This window comes from Nuphar pumila, chromosome 11, assembly GCF_984573655.1.
Source record: "Nuphar pumila chromosome 11, dmNupPumi1.hap1.1, whole genome shotgun sequence".
Lineage (NCBI taxonomy): Eukaryota > Viridiplantae > Streptophyta > Magnoliopsida > Nymphaeales > Nymphaeaceae > Nuphar > Nuphar pumila.
This window is the reverse complement of record NC_143259.1, coordinates 40,611,497-40,631,057: the sequence shown is the minus strand read 5'-3', so window position 1 is coordinate 40,631,057 and position 19,561 is coordinate 40,611,497.

Genomic DNA, 19,561 nt, shown 5'->3' with positions numbered 1-19,561 from the left:
TCATTTTGGAATTGGGAAATCCTTTTAAAACTTTGAGAAATGCAGTGCATTTTTGAAGTTAGCCTAAGAGTGTAGGTTGAATGTGGCTAATATGAAGATCATAAATCTTGGTTTTCTTCGTATTCTGATTATGGCCATAAATACGAATCTTGCCGAGTTTATAAACTCCATAAGAGCTTGTGCATGTGCCATTCGTGTAAACCATAGTGAATTTGAAATAATGTGCATGAATCATACATCACATATTGAAATTTTGCATAAATTAAACTATATGCAATGCAACCCTATTCTAAGCAGAAAAGTAACTCTTATTCCAAATATTACATTGATTTTTATATTTAACTGAAATAAAAAAAATAAAAGCTAAATCTTCTTCTTGAATGTTCCTGCAAAACTTGAAAACAAGGTTAGCACAAAAATGTAGGTTTTTCTGAATTTATCCGAAAATATAGGAATATATCGGATATTATTCAGATATAAACCCAAAATCATACCCCCTTTGATATAAACATGATAAATAATGAATAAATTTTGAAAACAAACTTGAGAATTCGAAATTGGGGTCAAAATGACTAAAATACCCCTGATGACCTTAAAATCAGGGTTTTCTGAAAGAATTTTTATAAATTTTGGAAATTTGAAAATCAAACGAAATAAATCAAACATAATATGATGAAATATGATGATATGCATGAAATTTTGGAGAATTAGAAATTGAAATTTTGAAATTTAGGTCAAAATAACCAAAATACCCCTGATAACAAGACTATGGCCTTGAAACAGGGGTTTTCTGAAATAAATTTTGCAAAATTGAAAAATATGAAATGCAAAGGAGATTAAAATTAACCCTAATATGATTTTACATGCTTATGTATATGATAAAAACCCTAAAATGGTGAAAATATCATAAATATCAAATTTAACCTGATTTTCGCTTCTGAATTTAAAGATAAACTAACACATGGAGCAAATGAACTTGGAATTAAACCAAATTTGGCATGGACACCTAAAATAACGCTAGAAACATAATGGAGCTCGAAAATATAATTTTTTTTGTATTTTTAAATATGGAAATTCAAATAAAAACCCTAAATTTTGTGATTTTTGCCTAAAATGTTTATTCTAAAGGGGATTTAGGATATCAAATTTCCATAAAAAATTCCCAAATTTTATGGGGTGACAGAAGACAGTAAGGCAAGGATTTTTTCCTTTTACACTTTCTGGTTTTGATCTATGGTCGGAGCTGTGCCATTCCGGGAAGTCGGATCGGAATCCGGCGACTCTAGGATTTAGGGGAAACAGACAGGTTTCAGTAGAAAACATGGGACAAATGGAAGACAGATTGGAAAAAGGCTGAAATTGTGGGAAACTGTCTATGACAAACAGAGAAATATTTGATCTTTTGACACCATTGGGATTTGGGTTATGGTTTGGAAAAGGCCATACTGTTATCAGAGACCTAAATCTCTGAGATTTCTAGACATTGGAATCTGTTAGACAGAAAGGGAAAATCCGGGAAAAATAATGAAACAGATCCCAAAATTCTCGAATTTTGGAAAATGACAGGAAATTATGTTAGAAACAACTTTCATGTTAAAAGTTTTTGCAGAAAGGCTACTGATTGGGCGAACTTTATGCATTAGGGTATGTCTATACCCTGATGAAGGAAAATTGAGATTTTCTCAGGGGTCTGAGAAATCCAATTTTTGACAGAGATCAAAACTATTTATAAAAACTTCAAAATCTACAGATCCTTAGTAAATTTGATTATAAAGACACCGTGAATTTTTGAAGATAATCCGGGTCTCCCACAAGGGTGGTACCGGAGGTTCTTTTCTGCTACGACAGAAATTAAAATTTCTGAAGGGTTCAAAACTCGATTTAGGTTTTGATCGGTTTAGATGGGTTCCAAAACCCGAACAATCCTGGGTTTTTGAAAGGGAAACACAGACACATAACCACGACTATAATAATATTTTTAGGATTTTTGAATAGGAAACTTCACATAAAATCATAATTGGACTTGGTGCCTAAATGAAACTAAATTAAAAATCGATAAAAGTTATAAATACCATGACAAAAAATGAAAAAAAATACATGATAATCACGAAAATAAACTAGGAAATGACAGGGATATATGCTTGATATTTGATGTTGGCCATCGAAGCGAGGGATCCAGCCCATCCATCGAATGGATCCTCTCACCTACGTGGCCTCAACATGAAGAATGAACATTTTCGATCATATAATCCCAGTTCTAAACTATTCTCTCTCTTTTTTCTATTGAATTCATCACCTTAAAGAGAGCATACTTTTTTCAAGGAAATCGGTACAGCACAAAGAGGAGTCTGAGCTTACCTTGGATCGGCTAAAGGAGGGCGGATGTGATGGCTGCAGTGAAGATGGTGGATTCCACCGTTGAATGGACTGGAGGTAGTAGCCTCCACGGTTGGGAGGAGCTGAAGAAGAGGACTGAAGGGAAGCCGCCTGCTGGGGTGCTGGGCTGGGGCGTCCAAGGAAGTAGATGCTGGCTACTGGGCGTGGATCCCTGGTGGAGCTGGTTGAGGGATGCAGCAAAGTGGGCTATGGTGCAGCTGTTGGCTGAAGGAAGAAGCAACTGATAGGTTGCTGGAAAAGAGAAACCGGCTGGTGCTGTTGGGTGTGGAGGAGGAGCCTGCTGTGGTGGCTGAAGGTTGAAGATGGTCTGCAGCTGCTAAGGAGAGAAGAAGGGAGGTGGAGAGAGAGAGAGAGAGAGAGAGAGAGAGGGGGGGGGGACTCTTGGGCAGCCGTATGAATCTCCTCCTCTCTTTCTTTTGTTGTTTCTTTTTTTTTAACTTAGGAACTCATAAGATTTTCCTAAGTTTTTTTATGCCAATAAGTTTTTTTGAAAGGGAAAAAAAAAGGGTTTACGTGAATGGATGGGTAAGAGGGAAAGGAAGGGAGGAAAGAAGGGAAGAAGGAAGGGAAGGAAAAAAAGAAAGAAAAGGGAAAAAGAAAGGAAAGAAAGAAAAGGAGGGGAAAAGGAAAAGGGAAAGAAAAAAATGAGAAAAACAATGGAAAGTGGGGCTGGAGGTTTGGGTGACCAACTTGTGGGTCCCACCTCCTCTCTAAAATAAAATAAAATAAAAAAATAAAAATCAATAAAAACAAAAACAAACAAATAAAAAGAAACATTTTTTTAATAAAGTAGAAATGTAAATGAATGGGTCATCTCAAAGCGGGTCCAAATTCCTATTTTGAAATTCATTTTGACGATTAGAGGGGTAAAATAGTCTTTTCAAAAAAAATTCAGACGAAACGAGCTATTTTTGGCAGTTTTTGAAACGAGCTCGGATTTTGAAGTTCAATACCCCGTTGCGAAGCAAATTCAATGTAGAATTTAAAAATGTAATTTTGAAAGAAATCCAGATTGTTTTTCTTGATAAAATGCTTCCAAATCTATTTTCAGACAAAACGAGCTATTTTTGGCAGTTTTTGAAATGATCTCAGATTTTGAAGTTCAATACCCCGTTGCAAAGAAAATTCAATGTAGAATTTAAAAATGTAATTTTGAAAGAAATCCAAATTGTTTTTCTTGAGAAAATGCTTCCAAATCTATTTTCAGACAAAATGAGTTATTTTTGGCAGTTTTTGAAACGATCTCAGATTTTGAAGTTCAATAGCTCATTGCGAAGCAGATCCAGTGTAAAATTTGAAAATTTAATTTTAAAAGAAATCCAGATTATTTTTCTTGAGAAAATATTTCCAAATTTAGACTTCCGGGGTGAAAATGTCAATTTTGGAAACCCGAGGTTTGAAATTGATTTTTGAAAACTTTTAAAACTCAATCTGAATTGAAATTTATAAAACTGGAGTTCTGGACTTCGAAAATGAAATGAAATGTAATGAAATGTTATGAAATGCTAAGAAATGATATGAAATGATGAGAAATGACATGTGAAATGCAGACCCTGAATGAAGAATTTTAGATGTTAGACCCCGATTGACAGCTGTACGAGTTTAAAAAGCATTAAAATTGACAAAATTTGCAAAATAGCTCAAGAAATGGTTTCCGAGACTCTATTGGGTTAGAGTGACACTGAAAATTGGTGTTCGAGCTGGATTGAACCGAGATGAGCTGGATTGAGCTGGGTTTTAGAGTTTCAGAACTCCAATGAGCTGACAATGATACTGACTCAACTGACCTTTCCGACTAAATTTTCAAGAAAAACTGTCATTTTTAGAGAAATGGTATGGAATGATCACTGGAATGAAATGAATTTGGAACCTGAACTGGGTTTGAGCTGAAACAAAGGTCAGTAATACTGAGATGAACTAAAATCGAGGCTCAAACACTTGCTCAACTGACTAAACTCGACTCAATTTCAGCTGAAAGAGCTGAAATGGACTAAAATGAGCTCCTAGACACTTAGAAATGATTTTGAACTGAAATGGGAGCACTCGAACTCCTGGTGAGCTCAAGTTAAACTCTGGGGAGTATGACTGACTCGGAGACAATTGACTTGGATTTGAGCAATAAATGAGCTTATTTCTGAAGAAATGATCCCATTTTGGCAGGAATTGTCAGAAATGAAAATGGTTTTCTCACTGTGAGCTCAGATAAGCTTAGAATTACTGATATTTTAAATGTTCTGAACTGACCAGTGATCTTGGTTGACTCTGACTGACTGGGGTCCGGGATGACCTATGGGTAAAATGGTAATTTTCCTAATGAAAGTTGGTAAAATGGTGATTTTCTGGAACTGACTCAAGGTTTGACTCCTACACTGACCTAACAGGGTTGACACTGCACGAGGAGGGTTATTTGAGAATGGATAATGAAAATTTGGGGTGTTTACAGATGCCCCTCTTTGCTACTAAGCTGGCTTGAAGACGAGCTTAGTGGCAAAGAAAAACATACCAAATTTGGCTATAAAAATGTCCCTATTAAAAGGATCTGACTGGATATGAAGAGATTTAGCCCTGATGAAAATGGTAGATATGAAATGGAGAATAAAGAAGAAAAAAATTTTGCCTCAAAAGAAGTGAGATTCAGGTTTTTGCCCTTAACCTGGATGGGACAAAAAATACCTCGTGTAGAAACGAAGCTCAGGTTTGACCCTTAACCTGACCGGGGAATGAAATACCTCATCAAAGGAGGGTCAGGTTTGTACCCTTATCCTGATTGAGAGATGAAATACCTCATCAAAGGAGGCTCAGGTTTAACCCTTAACCTGATCGGGAAATGAAATACCTCATCAAAATGAGGCTCAGGTTTGTACCCTTATCCTGATTGGGCAGAAAATGAAATACCTCATCAAAGGAGGCTCAGGTTTGTACCCTTATCCTGATTGGGCGGAAAATGAAATACCTCATCAAAGGAGGCTCAGGTTTGTACCCTTATCCTGATTGGGCGGAAAATGAAATGATGGGATTCTCGAAAGAAGAACCCATGATGGACCCTTCGGACTTCCGCACAATGAATCCGATATGGGTTTTGCAAAAGGATGAAATTGGGGTCCCTAAAGCTTGAAAAGGGGTTTGATTTCGGGTGCCTCATTGCTGAGACTAAATAACTTTTGAAATTGATTACCTTTTGCGAGAAAATGATTGGTGGCTTAACCTCAAGCCGAAATTGGACTGTCTATGGTGGGACAGTGGGGACACAGGGAAGTGTGCGAATCTGAGAGCCCATGCGCTCAGATTATACCAACAGAAGGGAAGGAATCTTGAAAACTCCCGTTATAAAGTCCTTAAAAGGGATAACAACTGATGTCAGGATGCGCCAAAGATGAACCTCAAGCTCTCGCTTCACGCCAGGATAGCTAGAAAATATTGTCAAAATGTTGAAAATTATTGTTGATTCAAAATAATTTAAAATGATGCACATTGTTTTGAAAATATTCTATCTTTTCTACCTGAAGTATTACCTCTGATTGGACTTAACTCCGTAGAATTAAGATTCGAATTCAAATTGCTTGCAATTGACTTTCTTTCAAGGAAGCTATCAATTTCCTTGATATGAACAGAAAAGAGAGTATTCTTGATATTGTGAAAGCAATTGGTGAAGGAATATTGATAATAGAATTTCACAAAATTAAAGAAGATTCTTGACAGATTCGGCAGTTTGATATCCTGGGATTCTTTTCTCATGATGATCTTTCTGCCCACTTTTTTTTTCTTTTTTTGGCAGAATTAGAGCTCTCTTAGGCTTTTGGAGATTTTATTACATCATCCTTCATTTTGGAGATGTCCTGACTTTTCTCTCTTTTTTTTTTGAAGGGTACGTCACAAACTCCTTCATCTTGGAGATGTTCCGATCCTTCTTTTTTCTCTCAGAGATTATATCGACGGTTATTGGCTCATTGGTTGGAAATCTCTTGATGATAGCAGAAATTAAATATCTTTTAGGGTTTGTCGGGAGGCTCATCGCAGTCGCCTTCATCTTGACGGTGCTCTGAACTTTCCCTGGAAGGATCCGTCACAAACTCCGTCATCTTGGAGATGATTCAAATCTTCTTTGGCCCCGGGGGTCTACTCGCCTAATTCGCCTTCATCTTGACGACAATTGAGAGATCCCTTTTGCAGATATTTAATTGCAGCTTAGGTGATTGAGGAGATATAGGGATTTAATGGATTTTTCTGTATCACCCAGGATATTTCGACTGCTTTATTTTCCAAGAATGATCTTTAAAAATGTGTCATTGACTGTGATCAATACCGATCACTTATGGCTTTGCAACAACATTGAATTTCCTTTGCTGGCCATATCGAGGATTTATTCATCATCCTTTTGGTCGGCCAATAGAAATATTCTGAATTTTAAATCCTTTTTCGCGAAAGCTTTGTCCTTTCGGAAGTAATACTGAAGGTATTCTGAGGTAATGATTTTGTGCAATAAAAATTTTGAAATCAACAAATATTTAATGACAAATTGGCAAAATTTTCTTGAAATCCTTTGTGAAAGTGAGCATTTGAAGCACAACTCAACGCATCCATGACAAAAATTTTCTTTTCCTTTTCCCAAAGGAGAAGATTCGGAAATTGGAAATAGGAATTACTCTTCTCTTCCCTGAAAAAGGAGGTGTTTGCAAAACGAACTTTCGAAGAGAAATTAAGCTTTCGTCAAAACTTCCTAACATTAGGCTTCTCTTATGGAAAGGGGGCCGGTAATGGTGAGGTCGGTGAATTGGTCATGAAGGAGCGAGTCCATCACACTCTCTCTGAAAAGAGGGTCCTTCATGATGAAATGGCCTAGTACGAAATTGTGGTCACAAGGAATGCGAACTTTCGTCGAAGCTCTCCCTGAACTAAGGATTCCTTGTATGAAATTGGAATTTTGTTTTGCAAACAGTTTACAAAGACACGAGTCCCTTCAAACTCTCTCTTAAAAGGGGCTATGTGAACAAAGGATACCATGTGAAAAGAACGAGCTCCCTTGAACTCTCCCTGTAAAAAGGGTCTCTCGCAAGAGGAAATGACTTAAATTGGTATTGGGTGACCAAAAGGGTCAAAATTGGAAATTAAAATTTTGAAATTTTGAAATTTGATATTTGAAATTGGAAATTGGAAATTGGAAATTTGGAAATTGATATTTGGAAATTGATATTTGGAAATTGATTGACCCGAAGGTCCAAATTGGAATCTATTGACCCAAAGGTCGGATTTGAAAATTTGACAATTGGTTGACCTGGAGGTCGAAATTGGAAATTTGGAAATTGATTGACCCGAAGGTCGAAATTAGAAATTTGGAAATTGGTTGACCTGGAGGTCGAAATTGGAAATTTGGAAATTGATTGACCCGAAGGTCGAAATTAGAAATTTGGAAATTGGTTGACCCGGAGGTCTCAAATTGGTAATTGGGTGGCCCAAGGGCCGAAATTGGAATTGGAAATTGGAATTTTGAATTTAGAAATTGGAAATTGGAAATTGGAAATTGGAAATTTTGAAATTGATTGACCCGAAGGCCGAAATTGGAAATTTGGAAATTGAAAAATTGAAATTTGAAATTTGAAATTTGAAATTTGAAATTTGGTATTTGAAATTGGAAATTGAGTGACCCAAAGGTCAAAATTAGAGATTTGGAAATTGGGTGGCCCGAGGGCCGAATCGGTAATTGCAAATTGGAAATTTTGAAATTGGAAATTTTGAAATTGATTGACCCGAAGGCCGAAATTAGAAATTAGTTTATTGGGAACAACATGGGTTCAATAGGAATTCAGCCTAAGAATGACACTGGTTCAATTGAGAACGACATTGGTTCACTGGGAACGACATGGATTCAATAGGAATTCAGCCTGAGAACGTGGATCGGGAGGACTTCAACCTATAGATCAAATATCTGAAAAATACCAATCCAAAAGGAGTTCGACTTAAGGACTGTAAAGAATATTGGATTAGGAGGACTTCAACCTACAAATCAAATTTTTGGCATTGGGATTAGTTCTGAAGGGGTTCAACCTAAGAATCAGGGATCAATAGGAATTCAACCTACAAATCAAATTTTTGAGGATGAGACTGGTTTGAAAGGGGCTCAACCTACAAATCACATTGGTTCCGCAGGGGTTCAACCTACGAACTATCAATTCCTTAGGAATTTAACCTAAGGATCACAGTCTAAGAAGTAAGGATTCAACTTGTGAGCTTTGAATGGACCAGGTGCTAAACTGGGTTTTGAGGAAAGATTCGAATCAGAATTCAAATCTTCAAGAAAAAACTAAATGAATTGGGTTTTGAAAGAAAATTCAAGTCGGAACTCTAATTTTCTAGACCAATTCTAGACATTTGAATTGGATTTGAAAGAAAATTCGAGTCAGAACTCTAATTTTCTAGACCAATTCAGAAGGAAAAGAAAACTCGGGTCGAAACTCGAATCTTCGAAAAAAAACTGGATCCATTGTGAAAGGAAAAGAAATTCGAGTCGGAACTCGAATCCCGAAGGAAAACTAGACCGGTTAGAAGGAAAGAAAATTCGAGTTGGAACTCGAATCCCAAAGGAAAACTAGACTAATTAGAAGGAAAGAAAATCGAGTCGAAACTCGAATCCCGAAAGAAAACTAGACCGGTTAGAAGGAAAAAAAATTCAAGTCGAAACTTGAATCCCGAAGAAAAACTAGACTAATTCGAAGGAAAGAAAATCGAGTCGGAAATCGAATCCCGAAAGAAAACTAGACTAATTAGAAGGAAAGAAAATTCGAGTCGGAACTCGAATCCTGAAGGAAAACTAGACCGGTTAGAAGGAAAGAAAATTCGAGTCGGAACTTGAATCTCGAAGGAAAACTAGACCGGTTAGAAGGAAAGAAAATTTGAGTCGGAACTCGAATCCCGAAAGAAAACTAGACCGGTTAGAAGGAAAGGAAATTCAAGTCGAAACTTGAATCCCGAAGAAAAACTAGACTAACATGGATTAGGTTTGAAAACATTAACCAGTAAACCAGATTTAGAAAGTTTGACCAATAGAAATTGGATTTTGAAAGTTTGACCAATAACAATTGGATTTTGAAAGATGTACGAGTGTGAATACCGGATTTTGGAAATAAACCAGTATAAGTACTGGATTTTGAAAATGGATCAGTACGAATACTGTTTTTGGAAGAATTACCAGCACGAACACTGAATTTTTGAAAGTCTTACCAGCACGAACATTGGATTTTTGAAAATTTACCAGCATGAACTCTGGGTTTTGGAAATTTACCAGCACGAACACTGGGTTTTTGAAATTTTATCAGCTCGAAGACTGGGTTTTTTTGAAATTTTACCAGCACGAACACTGGGTTTTGGAAATTTATCAGCCTGAACACTGGTTTTTGGAAATTTACCAGCACGAACACTGGATTTTTTTAAAAAATTACTAGCACGAACACTGGTTTTTTGAAAAATTACCAGCACGAACACTGGATTTTGAAGAATTACTAATTGATTTTGATAGAAGATTTTCAATCTTTACCCTCACGACGACTTGGACAACTGTCGGGGCCTCAGGATTTATCCCTTATCCTGAATGGGTAGTTCAGGTTTATCCCTTAACCTGAAGGGGAAGTTTGATGCAAATGCAAAGTGATGCATATGAATGCGAATGAATGCATGCAAATGCAAATGAATGCAAATGATGTAAATGGGTGCACATGCATGCAAAATGAGAGATTTGTGTGATCCTGCCTGCATACAGAACATTTTGAAGACAATTTTCCAAATAATGCCCCAGTGTAACTGGGAAAGAAGAATTTGACCCTTATTAAAGAAAATATATCGAGGAATTACAAAGGATGGAATAGAGAATTTAAGTATAGAATTTTTCAAATGTTGAGCATTGATCGGACCTGATAATTCTACACCATCGGCATTGATGAGCGGATATGAATTGCGGGGTAATGCTTCCTCGACAACATAGGGCCCTTCTCAATTCGACGACCATTTGTCACCCGGGCAGTGCTTGAGATAGACCATTGATCTGAGCACTAGATCATTGACTCAGGATTTCCTTTCAATGACAAATTTTGCATATTGTCTGGCTACCCTCTGCCGATATGATTGAGCGTGCTCTGCTGCTTTGAGCCTCCTTTCATTGAGAAAATCAAGCTATACTAGCCGATGTTGCTGATATTGATCAAGTGGCAGCTCCAGAAGTGATGCAAACTTCAGGGCAGGTTTTTGAACATGTAGAGGCAGTACTACTTCAGTTCCGTAGACAAGTTCTGACGGAGTAGCATTAGTTGAAATTCGAATGGTGGTTCTATACGCCCATAATGCATCATGAATCTTTTCATGTCAGTCACGGCCTATCTCTAAAGCTCGCTCCAGGATTCGCATCAGAATCTTATTGGTGGCCTTTGCTTGACCATTCATTTGAGGATAATAAGGAGCGGAGAAATGATGATGGATTTTGAACTTTGAACAAAAAGTCCTCACTCTCTCATTCTTGAAATGACTGCCATTATCTGACACCATGTCATGTGGTATGCTGAAGCAACACAAAATATTCTTGTAGATGAATGAGACCATATGTCGGCCTTCTATTATGCGTAGAGTGACAGCTTCGACCCATTTAGTGAAATATTCTGTTGCGAAAAGAAAATACTTGTGACCATTTGAAGCAGAAGGAGTGATGGGGCCTATAACATCAAAGTCCCACATAGAAAATGGTCATGGAGAGATAACAGATTGCAAATATGTTGTTGGCGCATGAACGGAAGGTGCATGTATCTGGCATAGAGCACACTTCTTTACAAAATGGTAGCAATTTTGCTGCATAGCCTTCCAATAATATCATGCTCGGATGATTTGCTTGATAAGAGTTTGATAGCTGACGTGACCATCACAAATGCCTTCGTGTACCTCCCACACGACTTCTTTGGCTTCATCTTCGTCATAGCATCTGGAATATTAAGAACTGAATCCACGATGATAGAGGACATCGGCGAGAATAAAATATCGAGCAGACATGCGCTGAATTGCTCGCTGCTCTTTCTAGTGGTATTCTGAGAGAAGGAGACAGATGTCTTCTCCTTGATGGGAGCCCTTCTAAGACTGTCTTCAGCTTGCTCAGACATCATCCTAATCATCATTTTCTTGAACATCTGATATAAGGTCGAACTCTGGCATGACTCCTGATAGCAGCCGCATCTCTATGTGCTTCTATCTCTGAGAAAACTGTCGAACACACTGCTCTGGATGATAATAAGCGCAGAAGAATGGACCAAGCAACTTGAATCTCTTGCCATCTGCATAGGTGTATCTGGGAGGCAATAATTCTCGATCAAAATAGTCCCATACCACTTCTTTTTCCTGCAAATAATCGATCATGAATCGGTACCGCGCAACTGGAAGAAGTTCCTTGCCGTTGTATCTGAACGAACTAGCTCTGGTCGGCACATGCTGAAGGAACCAAGACTGAAGAGCATAGGTACATCCCTCGACTAGGATGGACTCTCCAAGTGTGAAGCGGGTCAGTCCTCTGTATAGGAAAGCAAGCGCCGCCATAGCTATCGAGAGACGGCTGGTCTGTCGACTCCCCCATCTTCTCAGAAGCTGAACTATTTTGACATCCACATAATTTTGTCCATCTGGAAAGAAAGCAAGTCCCACAGTACACAGAACCATCGCATGCTGAATTCTCTCTCGAGCTGTCCTAGACAACGAGCTGACTTTTGCGAATTCTCCATACTGCCGGTAGATCTCAATCAGGCTCACGTATTCATTCTCGTTTTCTTCAATCAGTGGCCACGACTTACGTCCTGTCATGCGAGCCACAGCATCTTTAGGGTCCAGACCCTTGACATTGATCAGAAATTGCTGCTCTAACGGATCTCCAGGTTGACCGGCTAGCTCGGGCAGTCCCATGATCTCTGAAAATTCGTCCATCAACAGGGTCATCTCGCCCCATGGGAACCAAAATGTGCAAGTGCGTGGATTCCACCGCTCTGCCAGTGCATGGATCAGATTGCCATTAACTGTCAACTTCCCCACTGCAGATGCCAGTTCCAACCCATAATCGCTCAAGTGGTCCGAAAACATACGATAAAAGTTTTTGAACCAAATGTAGTACCACCAGGGGGAAGAAGGGTCCGGTGCTGAGAGCTCGCTGCTCGGGAAGACTTTGTCGCACCTCGTAGGAGATGTGACCCTCAGGAAAAACAGAATCAAGCTGACTGGATGCCATTGGATTGAAAGATAGGAAGATTAGAAATTAGACTTTTGGAAAAATACAAGAATTTTGAAAATTGCAGGCAGGATAAAATAAAAAGTTGGAAATTTGAAGTCCAGAGGAACGAAAGAATGGAAAATAACCTGGAGTTTTGAAGAAAAAGTGAATAATTAAAAAAATTGTCCAGGGTTTTTGAGAAAAATGAGATATTTCATAAAAGATGAAAAATGAGGTATTTTGAAAAATTGTTCAGTATTTTAGAAAAATTGGGAAAAATATGAGAAAATAAGACGAAAATGAATATCATACATTCAATTACAAACAATTATGCACATACAACAATCCCTAAGAAGTCGACTCTAAATGCATTGATTTTGAAAGAGCTTTAGGACCCTAATCCTGACTCTAGGATCAGATCAACTGTGTCCAATCATGCTATGCCGATATACTCGAGCCGAGGCTCGATGTACGTGACATAAAACTCATCTCTGGGTCTAGGCTTGTGTTTTCCCAACATCCTTGAGCGCTTGCCGATATACATTGGATTATGGCCCTTCGTACGTGGCAGGGGGGCGTTAGCCCAAATAAGTGGCCCAGTTGTGAGGCTTTGTCCCGAACTATGGTTCTGGAAGAAAGCCCAGCAACGTGAAGACCGGGTAGACATAGGTGGGGTGGTTTTTGAAAAATGATCTCATGCAGACAAATAGAGAGCTCTAAATCCTAAAGAGATAGAATTTTGAAATATTTGAAGAAGCAAACATTGTTTTCATACAAGTTCTAGATTGAGGAGTGTTGTATTTCAGACCTAAGTCTAAGTGAGCATGCATAATTCTCCTCAATATGGTCCTACCAAACCATGCCTAGTCTACATGCAATCCATGTCAGCTGGGTTCAAGTCTAGGCTCCTAGGTTCACATGATATTAGGAATTAAAGCTGACATTCCATAGAACATAATTTTGATAATTGAGATAAGTTAAAGCACATAATTGATCAGGCGAAGACAGGTCCCATCACGGTCGCCAAACCTGTTATCATCGCAAAATTTTTCCCCTCCCATGCGAGAGAGAAATGAATTTCGTGAGTCAAACTCGACCAAAGTTTTCAGAATTGTTTTGAAAATTACTCGCCTCCGTTTTGAAAATTTGCGGGAAAATTCCATGGAATGGGATCCGCCTGTCAGTACGAGATTCAACCGTTTCTGGCGCCTTTACCAGGGGTAATTCAACCAAGGATCAATTACGTGCTTTAACTTGACTCAAATATCTAAATTATGCTCTATTTTTCCTAGAATGCACAAAGAATCAAGCTTGTGCTATGGAATTTTGAAAAATGCAAGTTTGAGAAAATATGATGCTTGCATTGGAAAATTGAAATGCATTTAGAAAAGGATTGGAAAAGTGCTTGAAATTGGTGTTTTTGGGAAAATCATTGAATTTCATTGGAAATCAGAAATTTGCATTGGAAAGTGATTTCTCAGGAAAATTTAAAAATCTAAGAAAATTGGTTTTGAGATTGGAAACTTGGAATTGATTTTATGAGAAAATGGATTTGAGAATTCTGAGAAAATCAAGAAATTCATTGGAAATGAATTTTGAAATGGAAAATGGATTCTCAGGAAAACGAGAATTCTGAGAAGATGGATTTCTGAAAACTTGGGATTTTGAAATTTTAGAATTTTAAAGCATAGGAAAATCTTGATTTGAACTTGGGAAATGCTTTGAAATTTCATTTGAAAACTTTGGATTTTGAGAAAATCAGATCCTGAGAAAGACTTGGAAATTCTTGAGAAAACTGAATTTTTTTTAAATTGAAATTGGAAAATGAATTTGAAAACAATGCAATTTGAATAATATGAATGAATGAATATAAATTTGAAAAGGGAACTTCATTTTGGAATTGGGAAATCCTTTTAAAACTTTGAGAATGCAGTGCATTTTTTAAGTTAGCCTAAGAGTGTAGGTTGAATGTGGCTAATATGAAGATCATAAATCTTGGTTTTCTTCGTATTCTGATTATGGCTATAAATACGAATCCCGCCGAGTTTATAAACTCCATAAGAGCTTGTGCATGTGCCATTCGTGTAAACCATAGTGAATTTGAAATAATGTGCATGAATCATACATCACATATTGAAATTTTGCATAAATTAAACTATATGCAATGCAACCCTATTCTAAGCAGAAAAGTAACTCTTATTCCAAATATTACGTTGATTTTTACATTGAACTGAAATAAAATAAATAAAAGCTAAATCTTCTTCTTGAATGTTCCTGCAAAACTAGAAAACAAGGTTAGCACAAAAATGTAGGTTTTTCTGAATTTATCCAAAAATAGAGGAAATTATCAGATATTATTCAGATATAAACCCAAAATCATACCCACTTTGATATAAACATGATAAATAATGAATAAATTTCGAAAACAAACTTGAGAATTCGAAATTGGGGTCAAATTGACTAAAATACCCCTGATGACCTTGAAATCAGGTTTTTCTAAAAGAATTTTTATAAATTTTGGAAATTTGAAAATCAAACGAAATAAATCAAACATAATATGATGATATATGATGATATGCATGAAATTTTGGAGAATTAGAAATTGAAATTTTGAAATTTAGGTCAAAATGACCAAAATACCCCCGATAACAAGACTATGGCCTTGAAACCAGGGTTTTCTGAAATAAATTTTGTAAAATTGAAAAATATGAAATGCAAAGGAGATTGAAATTAACCCTAATATGATTATACATGCTTATGTATATGATAAAAACCCTAAAATGGCGAAAATATCATAAATATCAAATTTAACCTGATTTTCGCTTCTGAATTTAAAGATAAACTAACACATGGAGCAAATGAACTTGGAATTAAACCAAATTTGGCATGGACACCTAAAATAACCCTAGAAACATAATGGAGCTCGAAAATCTAATTTGTTTTGTATTTTTAAATATGGAAATTCAAATAAAAACCCTAAATTTTGTGATTTTTGTCGAAAATGTTGATTCTAAAGAGGATTTAGGATATCAAATTTCCATAAAAATTTCCCAAATTTTATGGGGTGATAGAAGACAGTAAGGAAAGGATTTTTTACTTTTACACTTTCTGGTTTTGATCTATTGTCGGAGCTGTGCCTCTCCGGGAAGTCGGATCGGAATCCGGCGACTCTAGGATTTAGGGGAAACAGACAGGTTTCGGTAGAAAACATGGGACAAATGGAAGACAGATTGGAAAAAGGCTGAAATTGTGGGAAACTGTCCCTGACAAACAGAGGAAGATTTGATCTTTTGACACCATTGGGATTCGGGTTATGGTTTGGAAAAGGCCATACTGTTATCAGAGACCTAAATCTCTGAGATTTCTGGACATTGGAATCTGTTAGACAGAAAATGAAAATCCAGGAAAAATAATGAAACAGATCCCAAAATTCCCAAATTTTGGAAAATGACAGGAAATTATGTTAGGAACAACTTTCATGTTGAAAGTTTTTGTAGAAAGGCTACTGATTGGGCGGACTTGATGCATTAGAGTATTTCTATACCCTGATGAAGGAAAATTGAGATTGTCTCAGGGGTCTGAGAAATCCTATTTTTGACAGAGATCAAAACTATTTGGAAAAACTTCAAAATCTACAGATCCTTAGTAAATTTGATTATAAATACACCGTGATTTTTTGAAGATAATTCGGGTCTCCCACAAGGGTGGTACCGGAGGTTCTTTTCTGCTAAGACAGAAATTGAAATTTTTGAAGGGTTCAAAACTCGATTTAGATTTTGATCGGTTTAGATGGGTTCCAAAACCCGAACAAACCTGGGTTTTTGAAAGGGAAACACAGACACATAACCACGACTATAATAATATTTTTAGGATTTTTGAACAGGAAACTTCACATAAAATCATAAGTGGACTTGGTGCCTAAATGAAACTAAATTAAAAATCGATGAAAGTTATATTACATGCTTATGAAATAGGGAAAACGTTCTAAATACCATGACAAAAAATGAAAAAAATACATGATAATCACGAAAATAAACTAGGAAATGACAGAGATATATGCTTGATATTTGATGTTGGCCATCGAAGCGAGGGATCCAGCCCATCCATCGAATGGATCCTCTCACCTACGTGGCCTCAACATGAAGAATGAACATTTTCGATCATATAATCCCAGTTCTAAACTATTCTCTCTCTTTTTTCTATTGAATTCATCACCTTAAAGAGGGCATACTTTTTTCAAGGAAATCGATACAGCACAAAGAGGAGTCTGGGCTTACCTTGGATCGGCTAAAGGAGGGCGGATGTGATGGCTGCAGTGGAGATGGTGGATTCCACCGTTGAATGGACTGGAGGTAGTAGCCTCCACGGTTGGGAGGAGCTGAAGTAGAGGACTGAAGGGAAGCTGCCTTCTGGGGTGCTGGGCTGGGGCGTCCAAGGAAGTAGATGCTGGCTGCTGGGTGTGGATCCCTGGTGGAGCTGGTTGAGGGATGCAGCAAAGTGGGCTATGGTGCAGCTGCTGGCTGAAGGAAGAAGCAACTGATAGGTTGCTGGAAAAAGAGAAACCGGCTGGTGCTGCTGGGTGTGGAGAAGGAGCCTGCTGTGGTGGCTGAAGGTTGAAGATGGTCTGCAGCTGCTAAGGAGAGAAGAAGGGAGGTGGAGAGAGAGAGAGAGAGAGAGAGAGAGAGAGAGAGAGGGGGGGGGGACTCTTGGGCAGCCGTATGAATCTCCTCCTCTCTTTCTTTTGTTGTTTCTTTTTTTTTAACTTAGGAACTCATAAGATTTTCCTAAGTTTTTTTATGCCAATAACTTTTTTTGAAAGGGAAAAAAAAAGGGTTTACGTGAATGGATGGGTAAGAGGGAAAGGAAGGGAGGAAAGAAGGGAAGAAGGAAGGGAAGGAAAAAAAGAAAGAAAAGGGAAAAAGAAAGGAAAGAAAGAAAAGGAGGGGAAAAGGAAAAGGGAAAGAAAAAAATGAGAAAAACAATGGAAAGTGGGGCTGGAGGTTTGGGTGACCAACTTGTGGGTCCCACCTCCTCTCTAAAATAAAATAAAATAAAAAAATAAAAATCAATAAAAACAAAAACAAACAAATAAAAAGAAACATTTTTTTAATAAAGTAGAAATGTAAATGAATGGGTCATCTCAAAGCGGGTCCAAATTCCTATTTTGAAATTCATTTTGACGATTAGAGGGGTAAAATAGTCTTTTCAAAAAAAATTCAGACGAAACGAGCTATTTTTGGCAGTTTTTGAAACGAGCTCGGATTTTGAAGTTCAATACCCCGTTGCGAAGCAAATCCAATGTAGAATTTAAAAATGTAATTTTGAAAGAAATCCAGATTGTTTTTTTTGAGAAAATGCTTCCAAATCTATTTTCAGACAAAACTAGCTATTTTTGGCAGTTTTTGAAACGATCTCAGATTTTGAAGTTCAATACCCCGTTGCAAAGCAAATCCAATATAGAATTTAAAAATGTAATTTTGAAAGGAATCCAAATTGTTTTTCTCGATAAAATGCTTCCAATTCTATTTTCAGACAAAACAAGCTATTTTTGGCAGTTTTTGAAATGATCTCAGATTTTAAAGTTCAATAGCTCATTGCGAAGCAGATCCAGTGTAAAATTTGAAAATTTAATTTTGAAAGAAATCCAGATTATTTTTCTTGAGAAAATATTTCCAAATTTAGACTCCTGGGGTGAAAATGTCAATTTTGGAAACCCGAGGTTTGAAATTGATTTTTGAAAACTTTTAAAACTCAATCTGGATTGAAATTTATAAAACTGGAGTTCTGGACTTCGAAAATGAAATGAAATGTGATTAAATTTTATGAAATGCTAAGAAATGATATGAAATGACATGCGAAATGCAGAACCTGAATGAAGAATTTTAGATGTTAGACCCCGATTGGCAGCTGTAGCAGTTTAAAAAGCATTAAAATTGACAAAATTTGCAAAATAGCTCAAGAAATGGTTTCCGAGACTCTACTGGGTTAGAGTGACACTGAAAATTGGTGTTCGAGTTGGATTGAACCGAGATGAGCTGGATTGAGCTGGGTTTTATAGTTTCAGAACTCCAATGAGCTGACAATGATACTGACACAACTGACCTTTTCGACTGAATTTTCAAGAAAAGCTGTCATTTTTAGAGAAATGGTATGAAATGATCACTGGAATGAAATGAATTAGGAACCTGAACTGGGTTTGAGCTAAAACAAAAGTCAGTAATACTGAGATGAACTAAAATCGAGGCTCAAACACTAGCTCAACTGACTAAACTCGACTCAATTTCAGCTGAAAGAGCTGAAATGGACTAAAATGAGCTCCTGGACACTTAGAAATGGTTTTGAACTGAAATGGGAGCACTCAAACTCTTGGTGAGCTCAAGTTAGACTCTAGGGAGTATGACTGACTATGAATGACTGACTCAGAGACAATTGACTTGGATTTGAGCAAGAAATGAGCTTATTTCTGAAGAAATGATCCCATTTTGGCAGGAATTATCAGAAATGAAAATGGTTTTCTCACTGTGAGCTTGGAATGACTGATATTCTAAATGTTCTGAACTGACCAGTGATCTTGGTTGACTCTGACTGACTGGGGTCCGGGATGACCTAGGGGTAAAATGGTAATTTTCCTAATGAAAGTTGGTAAAATGGTGATTTTCTGGAACTGACTCGAGGTTTGACTCCTACACTGACCTAACAGGGTTGACACTGCACGAGGAGGGTTATTTGAGAATGGATAATGAAAATTTGGGGTGTTTACAGGGCTCCATTCTCTCCTCCTCCTCCTTGCTCCCTCTTTCCATGTGAACCTGCCGAAGCTCGACACCGGTGGCTTCCCCTGTGCCGCTTCGCTCCCCTCCTTGCGAGCTCCCCTCCGACAACCTGTTGTCGGTGACTACGCCATCCCCCTCAGATAACCCGATCCCTCTCCCATTGCTACCA